Source organism: Nelumbo lutea, chromosome 8 (assembly GCF_056320005.1).
Source record: "Nelumbo lutea isolate HS-2025 chromosome 8, American lotus-T2T, whole genome shotgun sequence".
In the NCBI taxonomy this organism is placed as follows: domain Eukaryota; kingdom Viridiplantae; phylum Streptophyta; class Magnoliopsida; order Proteales; family Nelumbonaceae; genus Nelumbo; species Nelumbo lutea.
The window spans coordinates 45,444,885-45,466,199 of NC_142691.1; the positions used below are offsets into that span (position 1 = coordinate 45,444,885).

Sequence of the window (21,315 nt, forward strand, 5' to 3'; positions counted from 1 at the left end):
TCCACTGGCATGGGTTCCCTTAACTTGGCCACCTTTAACACAGCATGTATTGGTATATTCTCTAGCCTGAACCTTTGGGTTATGGTCCTGAGATCAGTTTAATAACTCCTTGTTGTTCTTTACCCAATCATAACCCATGCACATATCCCATGGATCTTAATGTCTACACTATCTTGATATTAGAGGACCTAGGTAGCAGGGTAAGTTTCTCATCATCGAGGTTTTTGAATTGCAATCTTCTAATAATGGTGACCCACTCTGCGATGGCATGGATTCTAGAGTGTAGTTCTAGATCTCCAAGGATGCTAACAATGTCATCACCATGATAGAACTTAACCCTTTGGTGGAGGGGTGAGGATACTACCCCAATCCAATGTAACCATGGCCTCCCGAGCAAAAGGTTAAAGTTTATGGGTGTGTTGATAACCATAAATGTTATTTGGAATTAGACTGATACTATTGTAAGGTCAATGGTGACCTCTCGTTCTACTTCCGTTTCACGATTGTGAAAAGCTTTTACTATAACCCTAAAAGGATGGAAATTGTCTTCTAGACCCAAATGTTGTGTGGTCCAAAGTGGACAAACGTTTAACCCTACCCCATTTTCTAACAAGTAGAGGGGACCCTTTGATTCATGTAGTTTACAATCATGTTGAGGGCCTTTGTATAGTTAACCCCTTCTTTTCGCAAGTCTTGTTCTATGAATGTAATGACACATGTTTGACCAAATCTTGTAATGGTGTCATTTGGAACTTATTCTTATGTCATTTGGGACATGTGCTTAGCTAAGGAAGTCCATCACTACCTTTCTATGGCAAGAATAGGTTATCAATAATCCCCACACTAAAATTCTAGCTAGGATCCTCTTTAGCTGCTTAAATACATCTCTGTCCAGCTTGTTATGTCCAACCCTGACTTTTGCTCTGTGCATGCTCTTGCTAGCACTTGCTTGTGTTGTTGCTGGTGGTTTTGTTGTGATACTACTAGGGGTGCTCATAAAAAGTGGAAAAACCAAAAAATTGAACCAAACAAATCGATTCGGTTTCAATTACGATATTTTTTGAAAATATGAAGGACCTATATTATTTTTGGTTAACCTAGAAAAAAATTGATAGTTACCTGAATTGACTGGTATATATAATTATATGTATATTATATATATATATATATATATATATATATATATATATGCATTGTATATATAATATACCATTTATTATTTATAATATAATATATTATATTATGTATAATATATGTTATAAATATAAAACACCAGAAAACCGAAGAACTGAACCTATCAAAAACCAAAATTGGTTAACTAGTTAACTAGTGGTTAGGATCCATCATATGGACAGTCGAACCATGTTAGATGGTTGCACGAAATTTCAAAAATTTTGGGTCCTTTCTAGAATCATATTCCCTAAGTTTTGAAAAGCTGCATTTTTCTAGGATCGATCTTGCACTGAATCAGATCAGATTTGAAACCAAACAAAGAGGGAGATGTATACCTAATATGGATACCACAAGTGTAGATCTACAGTGAATTACCATCGAAGACAAGACAATAGTCTTTAGTCCTTTGTAGACATTTTAGTATTTTTTTCGTAGTAGTCTAATGCTCCTGTTCGGGGTTAGATTGGTACCTACTTACCACACTAATGGCCTGAGAATTGTCTATCAAAGTGCACAACATGGCATACATGATGCTCCCTAAGGCATAGGGAACCTCTCTCATGCCCTCTATCTCCTCTGGAGTCTTACATGACATGCCTTTGGAGAGAGTGACTCCGTGCCTGAAAGGAATGAATCCCTTATTGGAATTCTCCATGTTGTACTTGTTGATGATCTTGTCAATGTAAGTAGATTGGGATAATCCTATTATCCTTTTTGATCTGTCTCTATAGAGTCGAAGTCCCAAGATATAGGAGGTTTCTCCAAGATCTTTCATGGAGAATTGCTGTGAAAACCATACCTTCACTGTAGCCAACATTCCTACATCATTCCCAATGGGCAGAATGTCATCTACATACAAAATCCTAAAAGTAACATTTTCTCCCACTGTCTTTCTGTAAACACAATGTTCATTTGGAATCTTCTCAAGATCAAATTGTTTGACTATTGAGTCAAATCGGATGTTCCAACTTTTGGAAGCTTGCTTCAACTCATAAATGGACCTGTTAGTTTACAAACCATGTGTTCCTGTCCTCGTGGCAACAAATCCTTGCGGCTGTTGCATATAGATGCCTTCAGTAAGATCTCCATTTCGGATCATGGTTTTGATATCCATATGCCATATTTCATAGTCATAGTGTGCAGCTATAGCTAATAAATTCCTTATAGATTTGAGTATGGCCACTAGCGAAAAGGGCTCCTTATAATCAACTCCTTTCTGAGTGTACTCTTTCGCTACAAGACAAGTTGTTTAGGTCTCAACTTTTCATCAGGGCCCTTCTTCCTCTTACAGATCCATTTGCAACCGATTGCTTTCACCTCATGGTGTGGGTCTACGAGAGTCCAAACTCCGTTGGTTTTCATTGAGTCCATCTCAATTTTAATGGCATCTACCCACTTCAAGGAGTCTATGTCCAACACATCTTCTGTGTAAGTCATGGGATCTTCCTCACTGTTTGTAGCTTCCGTCAAGTATCTTTCTTGATCATAGTTATAATGAATTGGAGGTATAGAAACTCAGGTCGATCTTTTAAGCTGGATATCTGAAATCTGTGGGTTATCTCCCCCTACTACTGAGCTCTCTTCATCAAGAACAACTTCCTAATGGTGATCATTTAGGATATAGTCTTCTTCCAAGATGTAAGCATTTCGACTAGCAAACAATTTTTGTTCTCTTGGGTCATAGAAAAGATACCCTATGGGGCCCTTGGGGTAGCCAACAAATAGGCAATGACTGGTTTTGGATTCCAATTTGTCTAAACTTGTTTTTTTGATGTGTGCTGGACAACCCCATATTTTCAAGTGTCTTGCACTTGGTTTTTTTCCAGTCCATAGCTCATAAGGAGTCTTAGAAACCGACTTGGTTGGAACCTGGTTCAACATGTATATTGTAGTCTCCAATGCATGCCCCCAAAATGATATGGGCAACTCTGAATGGACGAGGAGTCGTTAAACCAAATCTAATGGAGTCTAATTTCTTCTCTCTAACACACCATTTAGTTGAGGTGTAGCAGGAGGAGACAATTGTGATATAATCCCATTGTTCTTTAAGTAGTCTCTAAATCGTCAGAGAAATATTCACCTCCTCGATCTGATTGAAGGGTTTTGATATGTCTCCCCAACTGTTTCTTGACTTCTTGTCTATACTCCCTAAACTTTTTAAAGGATTCAGACTTATTTCTCAATAGATACACATAACCGTATCGAGAATAATCATCGGTGAGCGTTATGAAATAATAGTGTTGGTTTCGTATTCTAACATTCATCAGACCATATACATATATATGTATAAGATCAAGTGTGTTTGTAGATCTTTTAGACTTGTAAATGGCCATTTTGTCAACTTTCATTGGAGGCAAGGATCACAAGTTGGTAGATCTTCACCAATCTTGTGATACATTCTATATTTATATGGCCAATTCGGTAATGATACAGGCATGTGGAATTAACTATATCGTGTGTTCTTTTCTTGGGGATGTTCTCTGACATAGATTCGGTTATATTTGTTTCTGGAGAAGGATAGACAATACCTGATACGAATACCACAAGTGTAAATCCCAATGTGGAAGTTCATGCCCAAATCAGTCCTAAAACTGCAATCCAACTGCTTGGATTGAACTGGGGAGGTGAGCATGAAATTTCTCTGAATTTTTCTTACAAAAATTAGAGAAAAAAATGATCTCTATCAGTCCCAAAAGCTATAGTTGAACTAGGGTTTCTTGGAAGACAAAAGAAGAAGAGAGAGCACAAAATTGAGAGGGTGTTCTTGATCAGTTCGTCCTCTTCTTCTTTTATCTTTTTATGGAGCACTTCTCCTAATCAAATTAGGAGATTATTTAAATCTAATTTGGATCTGGACTCTATTAAGAGATAAGCCTTATCCTCTTAAGAGGAAAGATGCTCCATACCCATTTCCAAACCTAAATTCACCCCATGTCACTTGACAACTTAAACTATCATGTGACATCTTAATTAATCAAATTAATTATAGGCCTTAGAACCGTCATCTATATGGCTCATGACCCAAGAGTGTTGCTTGGCCAATTTAGGTTTGATTTGTATGGCGTAGGACCCTATAATGACCTCACATAAGCCCACATGGGTTTGGCCTAGTCTTTGTGAAAAGGCCTAGCTGAATTCACTCCTAAATGTAGTGAACCCCTGAGTACATCACTATGAGCTCAAAATGGTCACAACAATTAAACTTAAATGATCATTGAATTCAGTCATCCTATGAAGACCCAATTATATTGGACTTAAGTAAGATAAAGCCCATCAAGTAATCAGCCCTTAATGGTCTATTACACTTAATCTCTCAGCCCATAATGATCAAACACTACCCAACAGGGAAGGACCTCTCCCCTAGCTGCAAGGTGCAGTGTCGCACTCCCTGGAAATTAAAACCTTTTGCAAACACTTTTCATAAAACATAATGTATATATATATATATATATATAATATTTTTCAAAAACAAATCTTAAGCATAGTTGAAATCTATTACTGATAGTTTAGGTTTCCATCAGAGGGAGTATAATCCTGATCATTCACTTTGTCCGACAAATGGACCGATCCTATCATTATGATCACCCACTTAAGTGAATTCCCAAACTACCCTAACATACCCTGGTTTTGACCCCTAATGAATCTCACTAATTGGCATATCAAGGATAGCCCAATCCAACACCTAGTGCAGTACTATAATCAAGTATAGGGTTATGTATAACTTTTCAGTTTTGCCCATCTATCTCCAAGGTGTAGGGTATAATTGGAAAATGGTCCAGGTTCAGTGTTTCAACCAAACACAAACTTCTTGTGCTTCGAGTCTAACCCTAATTATGAGTTCTAGGAAGCTCATGGATGGCGCAAAAGAGTTGGAGTCACCATCCATTTTTTAATGGAAATGGGCCCTCATTTTTGGGTTTGAAAAATGGATTACTGGCCTTGATAGTGACTCCATTCTCCGCCAAGCAAAGGCAATGAATCAAAAGGCTTTGTGTTCAAAAGATTAGGAGAGGGAAGGTGTTAGGCAACCTTCTCTCCAAGCTGGTATAGCAGCCTACTATGGGAGTAATTTAGGCTCAAATTCCGGTAGAAACATGCACTAACAAGATTATTCAAAGCTCTTGAAATCTGGCAAAAATGTTCTCAACTTCGCCCAGAATTGATTTGAGGTGATATTATTATGAATTAGGTACTAGTTTCCCTAACGCCCTTGCCTCTCTACCTCATTTTCTCAATCTGGAGGAAGCTAGGAATGCAAATTTCTCAAGATTTCAGAGCTTTAAGCAATCTGAAACTCTAAAACTAAACTAAAAGCAAAGAGATGGTGGAATGAGAGGCTTACCTCTCATGTTTGACCTTGAAACAAGCTTTCCAATAGCTAAAAGGACTTCAAATGAAACTTGAACAAGGTAGGAGCTAGGTTGGGTGTTTCTAGTGTTGAGTCTAGAAAACAGAAGATGAGGCTTGAGCTTAGCTTCAAGGATTCTGGGATTTCAAGCAAGTTGGGTGTGTTATAGGAGTTGGAAAACTCTCCTCCTCCTTCAAGCTCGAGTTGAGCCTCTATTTATAGAGAAAATGGAGGGATGTGGGTTTGAAACTCATCCAGCTACAGTGTTTGTAGCTCATCAAAGTTTTCTCACCAAAATAGGCAAGGATTTTGAGAGAAAGGAACTTGAAGTTAACCCTTTCTTCTTTGTGCAACAAATCTTTTCGATTTTTGGTGGTTTCTCAAGAATTTCATGTCTCCAATAAGGGATTGGAGCATGCCAGACGTTGCATGTGTTTCAATGAGGGATTGGGGCGTGCCAGACATTGCATGTGTTTTAATGAGGGATTGTCCAAGTATTTTAATGGGGTTAAATAAGGATCTGACGTTAGTCCCCTCCCACTTAAGATCGTAGGTTGGACAGCTAATCTGGCGGTTCAATCAGGTGCGTCAAAAAGGTATCTCTCTAGTTTAACGTTCAAATTGATGAATCCGATAATGAAATTTGGTGTGTTGGAGTTTTTTCGGTCTTGAACACAATGGTGAGGTCTGATCGGAAAAACGGAGTCAGGAAGTTTGAGATTTGTGCCTGACGAGTTCAGATCAATAAGGTTTGCTTAAATAGAATCTTTATTTAATGAAGGGTCAAACAGGGGAATTTTGGAGTGAAATTTGGTGGGTAGGCATTTTCAAACATCCCGAATCTGATGGAAGTGATGGATCTTTGATCAGAGGTGTGGATTAACTGATTTAGTTCAAATCATGGTCTTAGCTTATGGTTTTTCAATAAACGAGAGGGCCTAAAATGGAATCTTGCTTTTTCAATGGTCAAATGGAGGTGTTTAGTTGTGAAATTTGATGTGCTAGGATTCTTTGGGTCACTGAACATGGTGGTGGGGTCTGATTGGTCAAATAAGGCTTGGATGATGGAGGTTTGTGACAGGTGAGCTTTTGATTAAAAAGATTCACCAAAACAAAATCTAGGCTTGATGTTAGGTCAAATAAGAGAATTTTGGGATAAAATTTGGTGGGTAGGTATGGATTGGTATTATGAGGCCGATGGAAGAGTTTTATCTTGTTAGGTATGTACAGATCATGAGTTTTAGGTTCGAGGAGCATTGTAGTGTTATATACGCCGAAATGGAATCTTTGATGGATGATTGGCTAAGTCTAGGAATTCAAGGTTAATATTTTGCGTGATTGGTTGATTGAGGATTTTGTTTCATGTGATGGATTTTGATCGGGGATCAGATATGGTGATTTGGCATAATCAAGACTATTGAAAGGGAATCAAGTAGATTAATGGTGGATTTATGGGCGTTTGGGCTAAATTTTGGTTTCTTAGGGTTCAGGCATATTTTAAAGTGATTGGTGTGGCCCGGTCGGGCATCCAAAATGTAAGAAATGGATCAAAAAAGGGACCGAGCAAAAATTGGGTGCTAACAACTTTCCTTCTTTGTTGAAGGTAGTGAGTTGCTGAACAATAAAGAAAAAAATGAGCACCTAGAGGTTTTTGTGTGAGACAAGAGGTTAGGGGAGGAGATTTTGCCACTAGAATTTTGGTTAAGGTTGAAGTTGATATAGTGCAATACCCTTGCCTGGAAGGCATAGTACCATCCCAGGCCTTAGTGGGATGGATTTGACAATTTTTGAATTTGACGATTTGAATATTTGAGACTTTGGGAAATGTGATTTTGAATTTTATCGTCTAATGAATTTTTGTATTTGATGAGTTAATTTTTGGTAACTTGGATGATTTGGTTTAACTCAATTTTTTATATTTGGTAACTTCTGTTGATCATTTTAATTTGATAATTTTGAGGTTTACTATTTAATGAATTTGATTTGATAATTTCAAACTTGATAGCTCAGATATTGGTGCGCCCGGGATGCATCGTCAAACACCCAGTACACCGGTTTAATAATTTATATTTTTCCATCCCTTAAAATTAAATAAAGAACGTAGTTTGGTGGTGAGGAAGGGGTCAAATCCTCCGGGAAGCAAGGTTAAAAATTATTATTTTGTTTTGAACAAATAAGAAAAAGAAAACAGATTTGGGATTTACATAAAATTTATTAAAGCATAAATTAAATATTCATAATTGAAAAAGACAAGAAATAAAATTCAAAAATAAAATGAAACTGAAATTAACAAGAAAATAATTAAAAATATGCTGAAATTTGGATCCAGTGCTGTAGCTTTCCGTGAAGACAAATTGCAAGCCGTTCCTCCTCCGTTCAGCCCTTGAACCCCACAAAACTCTTTAGCCTTGAATTGGGCAAATTCAGATCTGCAAAATACAAAGAAAAATAGAAATTAAATCAAACCAAAATAAAAAATTGCAGAAATTAAATTGTTAGAAAAACAGAATAACAAAAAGAAAGAAAATAAAACAAAATAAAAATAGTGGATCAACTCTAGTGGCTCTAGTTGTAGGTTGGACGAACTGCTTGCAGGAACCCCTCATAACAAGAATTGGGCATCCTCCTTCCTGTAATCCTTGAACCCTTAAGAAGCCTTGGCCTTGTGAATTGGGCTAACCAACCCCTTCTCAAGGGCCCCTTGGGTCCATTTTATAGAGAGTGGTGGACATAACTAGGATTAGAGAGGAAGAGATTGGAAGCTCTTGGGTTTATGCAAAAATATGGGCGCCCTAGTGTTAGAGAATGGAGGGTTAGGATTGTTCTATGGAGATCCTAAGGCTGAGAAGAGGAGGAGAGGGTGCCCAATATTATGTAGGGCTAAGATTTGGGTGCCCATAATAGAGGGTGGAGATTGCAAAGTGAAGATCTATGGGTATGAGAGGTTGCTAAGGCTTGGATGGTTGAGATTAGATGTTAGGGAGGAGTTGAAGGTGAAGATTTAGCAGTTAGGAGTGACTATGGTTTGTTAAGGTGAAAAAAAAAATGAGTGGGGAGGTGCCCTAGGGTTTGCTAAGGAGAGGGGAGTATGATAATATAGTAGGAGGGGTGCTTCTCTGGGTTTAGCAGATAGGAGGCACCCTCCTATGATCAGTTTTTCACAGAAACATCCCCTCTCTCAGCTGGAATTCTTACCAACTTACCAAAATCTACAGAAAACTCTGTAAATTCCTCAGTTTTTACCCAGAATTTGCAAAGGGACCCTCAAAAGTTAGAACATTGAATTTAACCAAAAAAATTGTACAAATTAGTCAGTCTAAGGTCTAAAATACCCCTAAAATGATGCCCTTAAGGCATCAAAATACAGACTTATCACACCCCCAATTTAACCATTGCTAATCCCTTAGCAATGCAGCCTTAAAATTACACCGAGAAAGAGATCATTCCCATTGTGAGATCATCCCTGACAAAATTAGCTAAGTATCCTGATTCCAGACTTCTCAAACTTTGTATAGATCAGTATTGGGTTTAAGGGGTAAAAACTGTCATACTTTGAACATTACAGAAACTTGGATTAAAAATCTTATATACCCTCATTTGTAGACTATCTCGATAAGCTAAGATTGATTTTTAAAATCAGGCGGGTATTCTTCATATCATTCCTGACAATGGATTTCTACCCTTGAACTCGATATGCACACACACTTTTATTGCTACCTTCCATTGTTTGACGCGAATCTCAACACTTGTCTTAGGTGAAGAGACTCAGTTATTAAGTGCTAGGTAAGTGTCTTTGGCATTCTCTTTCCCATTTGACGCAAATCTCGACACTTAACTTAGGTGAAGAGACCCGATTACTAAGTCTAGGATGTCCATTAACCTTTTATTCTCTCTTTTCCTTTTGTGTGTGTAAAATTCCACACTGTTCGGGGTAGTTCACTATTTCTATTAATTTGAAGAAATTTTCATCTGATTTCTCAATCTTTATCTTCTTATCGTTACAGGGGCAAACTTTGGAGTATTTTCAATTTCTAAACGGTTTCGACAACATTCAAACAAGACCAATTTAATTCTTGTCACTTGCTACTAATCTCTACAAAATTCAATATTCTTTTATCAATTTCCTCAACTTTTTTTGTTCGGGAATCTCTTTTAATGGAAAAAATTTTAAAATTTTTAGTGAAATTTTAATTCTACATATTTAAAGGCTTAGTTTCTCAATTTTTTTAAAATTTTTATCTCAATTTTTCAAAATTTTCTCTCTTTACTCATCCCCCAACTTAAATGCCATTGTCCCCAATGGCATGACTAGAATAATGCAAAAGAGACTTGGGCCAAAGGGAACAATCAAGAGGTAAGGATTCAACAGGAGTTCAAGATTTGCCAACTGAATTCTAAAACTTATTAAAAAAAAGACAAACTCTAACAAGACAACTAAGATAAAACTTCGTTGGGTTGCCTCCCAACCAGCACTAAGTTTAACGTCTTTAGCTAGACGCATTCACTCACTTCTCACATTTACACTTCCAGACTCACTTTCTTCTTTACACAGATAGGGCTCAGATTGGGCTAACCAAAGGGTAGACAGGGCATCTACAAGGTCATCCATTACATCTACCTTGAACTCATCTTCCCCTAAGTTTGGATACTTAGTGGCACAAATACATTTAATCGGACTTTCTGCTCCCCAAATGAAATGTCCATTTCTCCCGATTTATAGTTGATGTTTGCATTGGCAGTTGCTAGAAACGGACATCCTAAGATTATCGGGTTATAGTTTAGTTCCTCGGTTGGGGTCATGTCTAGGATGATAAAATCCACTGGGAAGTAACAATCCTCTACTCTTACAGTGACATCTTTAATAACACCTCGAGGAGTCTTGGCTGACCGATCAACAAGTTATAGAATTATCGGGGTTGGTTTTAACTTGCCGATCCTAAACCTTTCATAAATAATAGAGGAGAACAGATTTACACTGGCCCCAAGATCCAATAGGTCTCGATTGAAAGTGATTCCAGAGATGGCACAACTTATTAGAGGAGCACCAGGGTCATTCATTTTCTAGGGGAGTTGGTTTAGGAGAATCGCACTAACATCTACCGAGAACATCACTTTTTTTGGGGCCGATTGTGGCTCCCTCTTTTGAGTACACTGCTCTTTCAAGAACTTGGCGTAGGTTGGATTGGCTAGTTCCTAGGGTAAGTTTGCTAGAATTGGCTTTGCACTTGTGGCCTCTGAAATAGCTAGGGCATGGAGTTAGATGGATGGTACTACTAGGACTGTGTGTTAGGTTGATGTGTCCTCCAAGAAAAGTTAGGGTGATTTCTCACCCAGGGTTGTAAGTATTTGAAAATGGATCATTATTAGGCCTTAAAAAACTCTGGGATGCTTGAACCTATTCTTGGATGAACAGCGGAAATTGGGCTGCCATTGGACAATTATCAACTTAGTGGGTCGGGCTAGCACAAATAGAACATGTTGGGTAGGATGACAAGGTTGAGTATGGGCCAATTTTTTGACGAAATGCAAGGACTTGATCAAGTCTTTGGGAGGAGCGAAAGGTGAAGATTTAGCAGTTAGGGGCGGCTAGGGTTTGTTAGAGGTGAATAGAATGAGTGGGGAGGCACCTAAGATTTGCTAAGGAGAGGGGAGTATGCTAATACAGTAGGAGGGGTGCCTTTCTGGGTTTAGTAGACAGGAGGCACCCTCCTTTGCTCAGTTTTTCACAGAAGCACCCCCTCTCTCAACAGAAATTCTCACCAGCTTCCAAAATCTACAGAAAACTCTATAAATTTCCCAGTTTCTACCTAGATTGGCACAGGGACCCTCAGAGGTCACAACATCGAATTTATCTGGAAAAGGGTACAGATTAGTAAATCTAAGGACTAAAATACCCCTAAAATGATGCTCTTAGGGCATCAGAATACAAAGTTATCAGATATTTGATGAATTTTTTATTCAATATCCTAGATGAATTTGATTATTTGATTTTGATTTTTTATACTTGGTATTTTGGTGTTTGATGATTTAATGAATTGGATAGTTTTGATATTTTTTATTTTTGATGTTTGATATTTGATATTTGATGATTTGATATTTTATAATTTTGATATTTGATGAATTTGATTTTTTATTTTGATTTCATGTTTGTTGAATTTGTTATTTGATGATTTGATAATTTGATATTTGAAGAATTTGATAACTTGATATTTGATATTTGATGACTTTGATATTTGATTATTTGATTTTTTTATTTGATATTTGATATTTGACGATCTAATGATTTGATAATTTTGATATTTGAGGATTCGATTTTGATTTGATATTTGATATTTGGTCATTTGATTACTTTGATATTTGATAAATTTGATATTTGATTTTGATATTTTGATTTTGAATTTGATGACTTAGATATTTGATGAATTGATTTTGAATTTGATGACTTAGATATTTGATGAATTGATTTTGATATTTGATGAATTTGATGATTTGATATTTGATACTTGATAGATGATTTGATGATTTGATTTTGATTGATGAATTGAATTTTATTATTTGATTATTTGGTAACTTGATTTTGTTATTTTGTTATTTTGATATTCGATATTTGATGATTTAATTTCGATTTGATATTTGATGAATTTGATATTTGATTATTTGATAATTTTGATATTTGATGAATTTGATAATTTGATTTTGATATTTGATATTTGATTATTTTATTTAGATTTGATATTTAATGAATTTGATATTTGACTATTCGATGATTGGATAATTTTGATATTGATACTTGATATTTGATGAATTTGCTAATTTGATTTTGATATTTGATATTTGATATTCGATATTTGATGATTTGATTTTGATTTGATGTTTGATGATTTTGATATCTGATTATTTGATAATTTAATGATATTGATATTTGATATTTGATGTTTGATATTTTATATTTGATATTTGATGATTTGATTTTGATTTGATATTTGATGAATTTGATATTTGATATTTTATATTTAATAATTTTGATTTTGATATTTTGATATTTGATGATTTGATAAATTTGATATTTGATATTTGATGATTTAATTTTGATTTGATATTTGATGAATTTGATATTTGATAAATTTGATATTTGATGAATTTGATATTTTGATATTTGATGAATTTGAAGTTTTTTTATTTGATATTCGATGATTTAATTTTGATTTGATATTTGATGAATTTGATGATTTTGATAATTTGATTTTGATACTTGATATTTGATATTTGATGGCTTGATTTTGATTTGATATTTGATAATTTGATGACTTTGATATTTGATATTTGATAAATTTGATATTTGATGAATTTGATGAATTTGATGATTTGGTTTTGCTGTTTGATATTTGATTTTGATCTGATATTTGATGAATTTGATGGTTTTGATATTTAATGAGTTGATTTTGATGTTTGATGAATTTGATATTTGATGATTTGTTAGATTTGATATTTGATTAATTTGATGATTTAATATTTTTGATTTTTGATGATGGAATTTGATTATTTTTTCTTATTTTTGGATTTGAGTTATTTTTATTATCACTTTCTTTTTTTGTTTTTGGAAGAGTGTTGTGGGTGCATAACCTTATAGGAAGGGCAAGGTTAACTTTGTCCAATCTTGAGTCCTTACATAATCTTAATCAGTCTTGTCGTAATTCTTGGAATTAGAAAGTGTATCAAGCGTTGAGGTAAGGTCTTTTAGAAAACTAAGGAAGGAAAAGACTTTTCATCATATGAATAGAGGAGAGAATCTACTAATAATAGGAAGTGAGCACCCTTTCAGGTTTTCACCCTCCCCCTTCAAGACGCGGGATTACTTGTTATTTCTCTCCACTCACTCCTCCCATGACTACCACAAGGGGATGGGGAGATTCTTTCTTTGTCATCTGATTCCATGTTCCTATTTTTATCTTTGATTAAGGAGGTCTTAGTACTAGGACAAAATGTGGCTAAACCTCAAGAGTATATGAGATACCAATACAACTTGGCTCAAGAAGCTGAAATTCTTCAAACCTTCTTAACTTTTCCCTTTTGTTCCTTCTCTCTTTTTTTTTCTTTTCTTTTTTTTTCTTCCTCTTTTTCTCTCTTTTTCATTTATTTTGCATTAACTTCCAAGACTGCTAGTATCCAAATATTGGGACATTCAAGGAAAAGGTCACAAAGCTCAACTGTCTAACTAGTGAATTATTATAAATGTACTAGACAAAAGGAAAGGTAACAAAAAATGACTAAAGATGGCCTCCCTTCATTTCATTGATAAAAATTGATACATGGAATGGATTACAATTTAAGCATAGTACTTTTTCACTTGGTCTAAGTTGATTGGCTCTGGGAGGTCTTCATCATCCATTCTGTTGAGTATTAGTGCTCCTTTAGATAACCTCTTTTTAACAATGTAAGGGCCTTTATAGATGGGAGTGAACTTGCCCCTTGTCTCCAACTGATTCGGAATGGTTCTTCTGAGCACTAATTCACTCGGCTATATGTTTCAGGGTCGTTCCCTCTTGTTGAATGCACGTGTCGTTCGCCTTTAATAGGCTTGAGTATGGGCCACAACTCTCAGTCGTGCTTCATCTAAGAATGCCAACTGCTCATAACGTGCTTGGACCCAATCTGTCTCTGGGATCTCTAACTCTAATATTACATGCAAAGATGACACCTTAAACTCTATCATAGGACTTCCTCCATGCCATACACTAAAGAATATGGTGTTTCCCTAGTTGATGTCTTGACTAAAGTGTAGTAAGCCAAGAGAGCATATGGTAACATGTCCTTCCAAGACTTGTAGGTAAGAGACATCTTCTTCAAAAATTTTTTGATGTTCTTGTTTGCGGCCTCCACTGCTCCATTCATTTGAGGTTGATAAGGGGATGAACGTAACTGCTTAATCTTGAAATGACTGCAAAGGGCAGTGACTTCCTTTCTAACAAAATTCTTTCCATTATCTAAAATGATCTCGCAAGGTGCTTTGTATTTGGCAATGATGTTGGTCTTGATGAATTGAACTGTCTTGGTCATTGTTGGGTGGGCTATGGACATTGCTTCTATCCACTTAGTGAAATAATCAATGGTGACTAAGATGAAGTTATGCCCATTAATTGTAGGTTGCAGCAGACCGACCATGTCAATTCCCCATACTAAGAAAGGCCAAGGTGTAGTGAAATAATATAGCTCTGAGGGAGGTGCATTTATCTTTCGATCAAAGACTTGATAAGCGTGACATCTTTGCACATGTCGACAACAATCCTCATCCATTGTCATCCAATAAAATCTCATTCAAAGCAACATTTTTGCTAACATATGTCCATTCATCCATCTTTCTTTGTGCTTCTTCTTCATCTAAACATCTCAACCAAGGTAATCCTAGGGACTTTCAATACAATATCCCTCCTGCTATGATGAAATGCCCTGCTAGCCTGGTTATAGTTCTTCTCACCTTGGAATCTGCCCCTTCTAGAAATGCTTGGTGCTCCAAGAAATTTTTGATGTCATAGGACCATGGTTTACCATCTGACTCACCATCTTCTATTGTGATTGTTAATATGCTACTCATGTTGGCAGGCTCACTATCCCAACTTAAATCAATTGGTTCTACTACTATGTTGGGAGGTAAACGCATGGTTGATCCAAGGGAGGCTAAAGCATCCGCAAAGCGGTTGTCTTCTCTAGGCAGGTAATTGACCAGACCATTGTGGCATTAGCAAGTGCACTAGCCGTTCAAGTAGTAAAGTAGTAAATAGGGTATCGTTCCCACGAGAATTTAAGAAACAATTACTAATACTAATTTGGTCAATTCTTATCTAATCAACAACAAATCAAAACTTTATTCAAAAGCTAAAGATCCTAAACTAAAATCTATCTAAACTATTAGCCCAATTGCCTTCAATTCAAGTTAGAAGAGTAAGCAGTTAATGTCAATCTCAGAATTCAGCAATCAATCAAATTGAACCATTCGAATAGATCATGATTGAGCCTTGGTTTGGTGAAATCCCAAGGTCATGAATAGTCTCTTTCAAGTGCATGTTCATCCTATGCATGAGTGATGATTCACATATCTCTATCAAGGATCTAATCCCCATGCATGCATTTCTTCAAACAATTTTAATGTATCAATTCAAATCTGAATTGATCGCCAACTGAATTGTGCAAGTTATCTCTAACCTTGCATCCAATTCAGTTCTTGAATACTAGATCTGAATTCCTAGAGTCTTTCTCAAGCACTCTAAGAATTCCAAGCTTAGATCTATTCGGCCAATCTGAAAATTTGTAGATCTGAATTCTCTTTCAAGCAATTAAGATCTTGCAAACTCAGATCTGAGAAATCAGATATGAGTTTTGAGAGTTTAATTGGCTGAATTGATCTACAATTAACCCCTATTCAAGAAACTTCAAGAACAATTCACACCCATTTGAATGAATCAAAAAGAAATTGATTGCATCAAGAAAGAATGGAAGAGGGAGAAAGAAAAAAAAATTACAACAAGGAAGCTGAATTCGAATAAAAGGCAAATGAAACTAGAATGGAATTATTAAATAGATCTCTGAATCAAAAATCCCCAATTTCGAACTTACCTTCTCTTCTTGCTAACTTGAACTCCTTCATCCCTTTTTCTTCTCTTCCTTGCGCCTAGCCCTTCTTCTCTTCTCTTCTCTTAAAGGTGTTCAAACATCTAGGAGTGGGAAAGCCTTGATCTCTAGCAATTGAACACCTCTCCCCCCTCTAGATTTTCAAGGGAGCTCTTGCCCCTTCTTGAAGCCTCTAGAATGGAGTGTATTATGATAGCTAACAACAACGAGGATGTACTTATTCCCAAAAGAATTCGGGAAGGGTCCCATGAAGTCTATACCCCAAACATCAAAGATTTTGCATATCAAAATATTGAAAATGGGCATTTCATTCTGTCAGGAAATGTTTCCCGATCTTTGACATTTGTCACATGTGGACACATACCTGTGGGCATCCTTGAATAATGTATCGACTCCATCTCCTCCTGATCTTTGACATCTAAAATGACCACCTGCTTCTTTATCATGGCAAAATTGGAGTACCGACTCCATCTCCTCCTCGGGGACACATCTCCTTATGATCTGATTTGCACACAATTTATACAAAAAGGTTCCTCCCACAGATAGTATTTTACATCAGAAAGAAATTTCTTCTTTTTTTGATATGATAGGTTAGGAGGAATGACTTGTGCAGCTAGATAATTTGCAAAATCAGCATACCAAGGAGATGGATATTCTTGAATTGAGTACAGTTGTTCATTCGGAAATTCTTCTTGAATGTTGCTGGTTATCTCCTTTTCTGAGCTTACCTTGTCTAACTGGGAGAGATGATCAGCCGCCAGGTTTGCAGCACCCTTCATGTCTCTAATCTCAATGTCAAATTCTTACAGTAGAAGGATCCACCAGATCAGTCTTGGTTTTGAGTTTTTCTTAGTAAGCAAGTGCCTTAGTGCCGAGTGATCTGTGTACACAACAACCTTGGACAATATCAGATATGAACGAAACTTATCAAGTGCAAAGATTACCGCTAGTAGCTCATTTTCCATGGTGGTGTAATTGAGTTGAGGTCCATTCAAGGTTCTGCTAGCATAGTAAATTGGTTGAAAATGTTTGTTCACTCTGTCCCAAAACTGCTCCTACAGTAGAATCACTCGCATCACACATTAATTCAAATGGGAGTTTCCAAATTAGTGCTACCATGATAGGTGCATGGATCAATCTGTCTTTCAAGGTGTTGAAAGCATGAAGGCATTCAATTGAAAATTCAAAAGGCACTTCTTTCAGAAGCAAGGTAGATAGTGGCTTGGCAATTTTTGAGAAATCCTTAATAAACCTCCTATAGAATCTGACATGCCCTAAGAAACTTCTCACAGAACGGAAAAATGATGGGGGTGGCAATTTTTCAATTGCCTCCACCTTGGCCTTGTCGACTTCTATACCTCTGTGAGAGATCTTGTGTCCAAGCACTATGCCTTCTTGCACCATAAAATGACATTTTCTCCCAATTCAACACAAGATGTGTTTCTTCGCATCTAGTAAGCACCTGTTCTAGATTATTCAAGCATGCATCAAATGAAGAGCCGAAAACTGAAAAATCATCCATAAAGATCTCAATAAAATTTTCAACCATATCAGAAAATATGGACATCATGCATCGCCGAAAGGTTGTTAGGGCATTGCATAATCCAAAGGGCATCCTTCGGTATGCAAAGGTACCATAAAAGCAAGTAAAAGTGGTATTTTCTTGGTCTTCTGGTGCAATTGGGATCTGGTTGTACCCTGAATATCCATCCATGAAACAATAATACTCATACCCAGCTAGCCTCTCTAACATTTGGTCCATGAATGGTAGAGGGAAGTGGTCCTTCCGGGTGGCTTCATTTAATTTTCTATAGTCAATACATACATGCCATTCGGTGTCAATTCTAGTCGAGATGAGTTCATTTTTCTCATTTGGAACAACGGTCATACCCCCTTTCTTGGGCACAACTTGCACAGGGCTTACCCAAGAACTGTCAGAATTATGATAAATGATCCTGTCATCTAATAGCTTAATTATTTCAGCCTTTACCACTTCTTTCATGTTGGGGTCCAGGCGTCTTTGGGGCTGAACGGAAGACTTGCTATCCTCTTCCATCAAAATTCTATGAGTGCAGATTGATGGATTAATGCCTTTGATATCCTCTACCTTCCAGGCTATAGCATTTTTGTGTTCCCGCAACACTCTTAATAATTTTTCTTTTTGTAATGGATTCAGTGGTGCCAAAATTATTACAGGGAGAGCTGATGATTCCTAAAGGAAAGCATACTCTAAATGGGAAGGTAATTACTTCAGTTCAAGGGTGGGGGGTTCTTAGGATGATGGCTTACCTGATGGTCCAGGCAATTTGCCTAAGCTCTCTAATTTGAGAAACCCCTTTCCCTTGAATTGAGGCTTATCATTCAGATATGCTATCATGAGGTTTATTTCCTCATTTTCTCATTTTTCAAGTTCTCCCTGCTAGAAGCAGAGTTCAAGAGGATCAGCCATCCTACTTACTTGGAAGCATTCATTAATTGTCATATCAATGGCATCAATCATATAACAATAATCATCACTAGATGGTGCATGTTTCATAGCATTAGACATTTTAAAAATTATCTCCTCATCTTGTATCCTAAGGCTGAGTTGTCCTTGTTAGACATCAATCATCGCCTTCCCGGTAGCCAAGAAGGGTCTCCCTAGGATAAGTGGGACCTCCACATCTTCTTGCATGTCTAACACAATGAAATCAAGTAGAAAAATGAATTTGTCAACTTTAATCAACACATCTTCTATGATCCCCCTAGGATGTCTGATGGATCTATCAGTTAATTGTAATGCCACTCTAGTGGGTTGGGGCTCCCCCAATCCCAATTTCTTAAAGATAGAATATGGCATTAAATTGATGTTGGCTCCCAGATCACATAAAGCTTTTTCAATTTTTAAATTACCTATGGTACAAGGGATAGTGAAACTCCTTGGATCTTTAAGTTTTTGAGGCAGCTTGTTCAGAATGATAGCAGAACATTCTTCATTTAAAGCAACCGTAGTCACATCTCCCAGTTTCCTTTTGTTTGTCAATAATTCCTTCAAAAATCTTGCATATTGTGGCATCTGGGCTAAAGCATCAACAAAAGGAATATTAGTATGTAAACTTTTAAATATTTCAAGAAACTTTCCAAATTCCTTCTCCATTTTCTATTGCTTCAACCTGTTAGGGAATGGAACTTGTGGCTGCTGGTGCATTCCTTGTTGTGCTTCAGGTTGTTCCTTCTTTTGCTGTCTAGTTCCAAGGCTTGTTTCTGCCTTGGGTTCAGCCCTATTATTTTTTTCTACCTCGGGCAACTCTTTTCCACTCCTTAAGGTAATAGCTTGTACATGCTCTCATGGATTCACTTCAATGTTGCTTGGAAGAGTTTTCGGCAGTTTGGAAGATATTAATTGTGCCAATTGCCCCACTTGGTTTTCCAGGTTCTTGATTGAGGCTTCCTAGTTCTAGAACCTAGTTTCCGCACTTGCTATAAATTTTGTCATCAGCTCCTCCAAATTGTATTATGGTTCGAGCTGATGATAAGTCTGGTGGAAAGGCTTGGAAGTATGCTGACTTGGCCAGGACTGGTTTGGATGTCCCCTCCATCCTAGGTGAAAGGTATGGTGACTCTGGTAACCCTACTGTCTTGACAAATTGCTGACATAGTTGACTTGTTCAGTAGATGGCCTGAACTGATTGCCAACTTGGCAGTCAGTACTGATGTGGCATCCCCCACACAATTCACAAGTAAGAGGTTGCACATGCATGGTAGCTATCTGAATTTCATCAATTTTCTTACTGAGTGCTCCTATTTGTGCAGATAGTGCCGTATAAGTATCAACATTATGCAAGCCTTGCTGCTTCCTAGTTTGGGTTCTTTTAGAATGCCATTGATAGTTGTTGGCTGCCATTTCTTCAATGAGTGCATGGGCAACCTCAGGAGTCTTATTATTTATGGACCCTCTGGCTGCAGCATCTAATATGGTCTTATTTGAGTCGGTAAGACCATTATAGAAAGTCTGCACTTGCAGCCATATGGGAAGGCCATGGTGAGGAACTCTCATCAGCAACTCCTTGTATCATTCCCATGACTCATATAAAGATTCCCCCTCTTGTTGGAAAAATGTAGTGATATCATTCCTCATTTTAGCAATTTTAGAAGGGGGAAAATATTTAGAGAGGAAACGGATGACCATTTCATCCCACGTGGCTATTGATCCCGCTGGTAATGAATTCAGCCATGCTTTGGCTTTATCCTTCAGAGAAAAGGGGAAAAACCTCAGCCTAATGGAAACATCACTTACTCCATTGGATTTGAAGGTGTCACATATTTCTAAAAAGTTAGAAATATGTGCATTGGGATCTTCGTGGGCCATTCCACTGAATTGCATAGTGTTTTGTATCATTTGTATAATGGTAGGTTTAATCTCAAAGTTGTTAGCAGCAATAGTAGGCCTGATAATGTTAGAGGCAGCTCTAGTGAGTGTGGGTTTGACATAATCCATCATGGTTCTCTATTCAGCTATTTCTTGATTTTCTTGAGCATCTTGTCAGGCTTGTCTAGCAGCTCTTAGATGGACACTGAGAGTTCTTTCAATCTCCGGGTCATAGAGGATCTCCTCCAGCTCGACTCTGTTTGTTATAAACTATGAAAATCAAGGTAATAAAAAGGCCAATACAACAGAATATAAATCTAAGCATATCATAACTGAGATATGTACAATGATTTACTAATCAAATAATTTTGATTATTAAGAGGGATCTGAACCAGCAATCTTATTTACATCCCTTAAATGCAACATCTGAATTTAGTTCCAATTCAACTGAGTTCAGATCTGCAATTCTTTGGGATTGTTGGTTCAGAGAAAATGAACAAACAATAATAATTATTGTATTTACAATTATAGGAATGCATAGGTGACCACCTAATATTCTAGGCAGGTGCCTAATGTTAAAAGCTTCAAACACCCAAGCGAGGCGACCTCTAGATATTGCCTAGTCGCCAATGACAACTATGAATTGGGTGAAGTTCATTTGGGTTATAGCATGTGTTTTCTCAAATCCTGAATTGTGAGACATGGTCTCCTTTTCAGAGTTGGAGTTTTAAAGTATTAACCAGGGGTGGACTATTGGTCTTCTCTCAGGGATCCTTGGTTCAACCCCTGGAGTCAAGATCTCTAGTTCTTTTACCCTAGC

General features: G+C 36.9%; 1 non-coding gene across 1 annotated transcript; it reads left to right on the plus strand.

Moving 5' to 3' along the window:
- Positions 1–20,160: 20,160 nt before the first annotated feature.
- LOC148843970 (small nucleolar RNA R71) lies at positions 20,161–20,267 on the plus strand. The gene has a single exon (XR_016103930.1). It is a non-coding gene; the product is annotated as a small nucleolar RNA R71 (small nucleolar RNA).
- Positions 20,268–21,315: the final 1,048 nt, after the last annotated feature.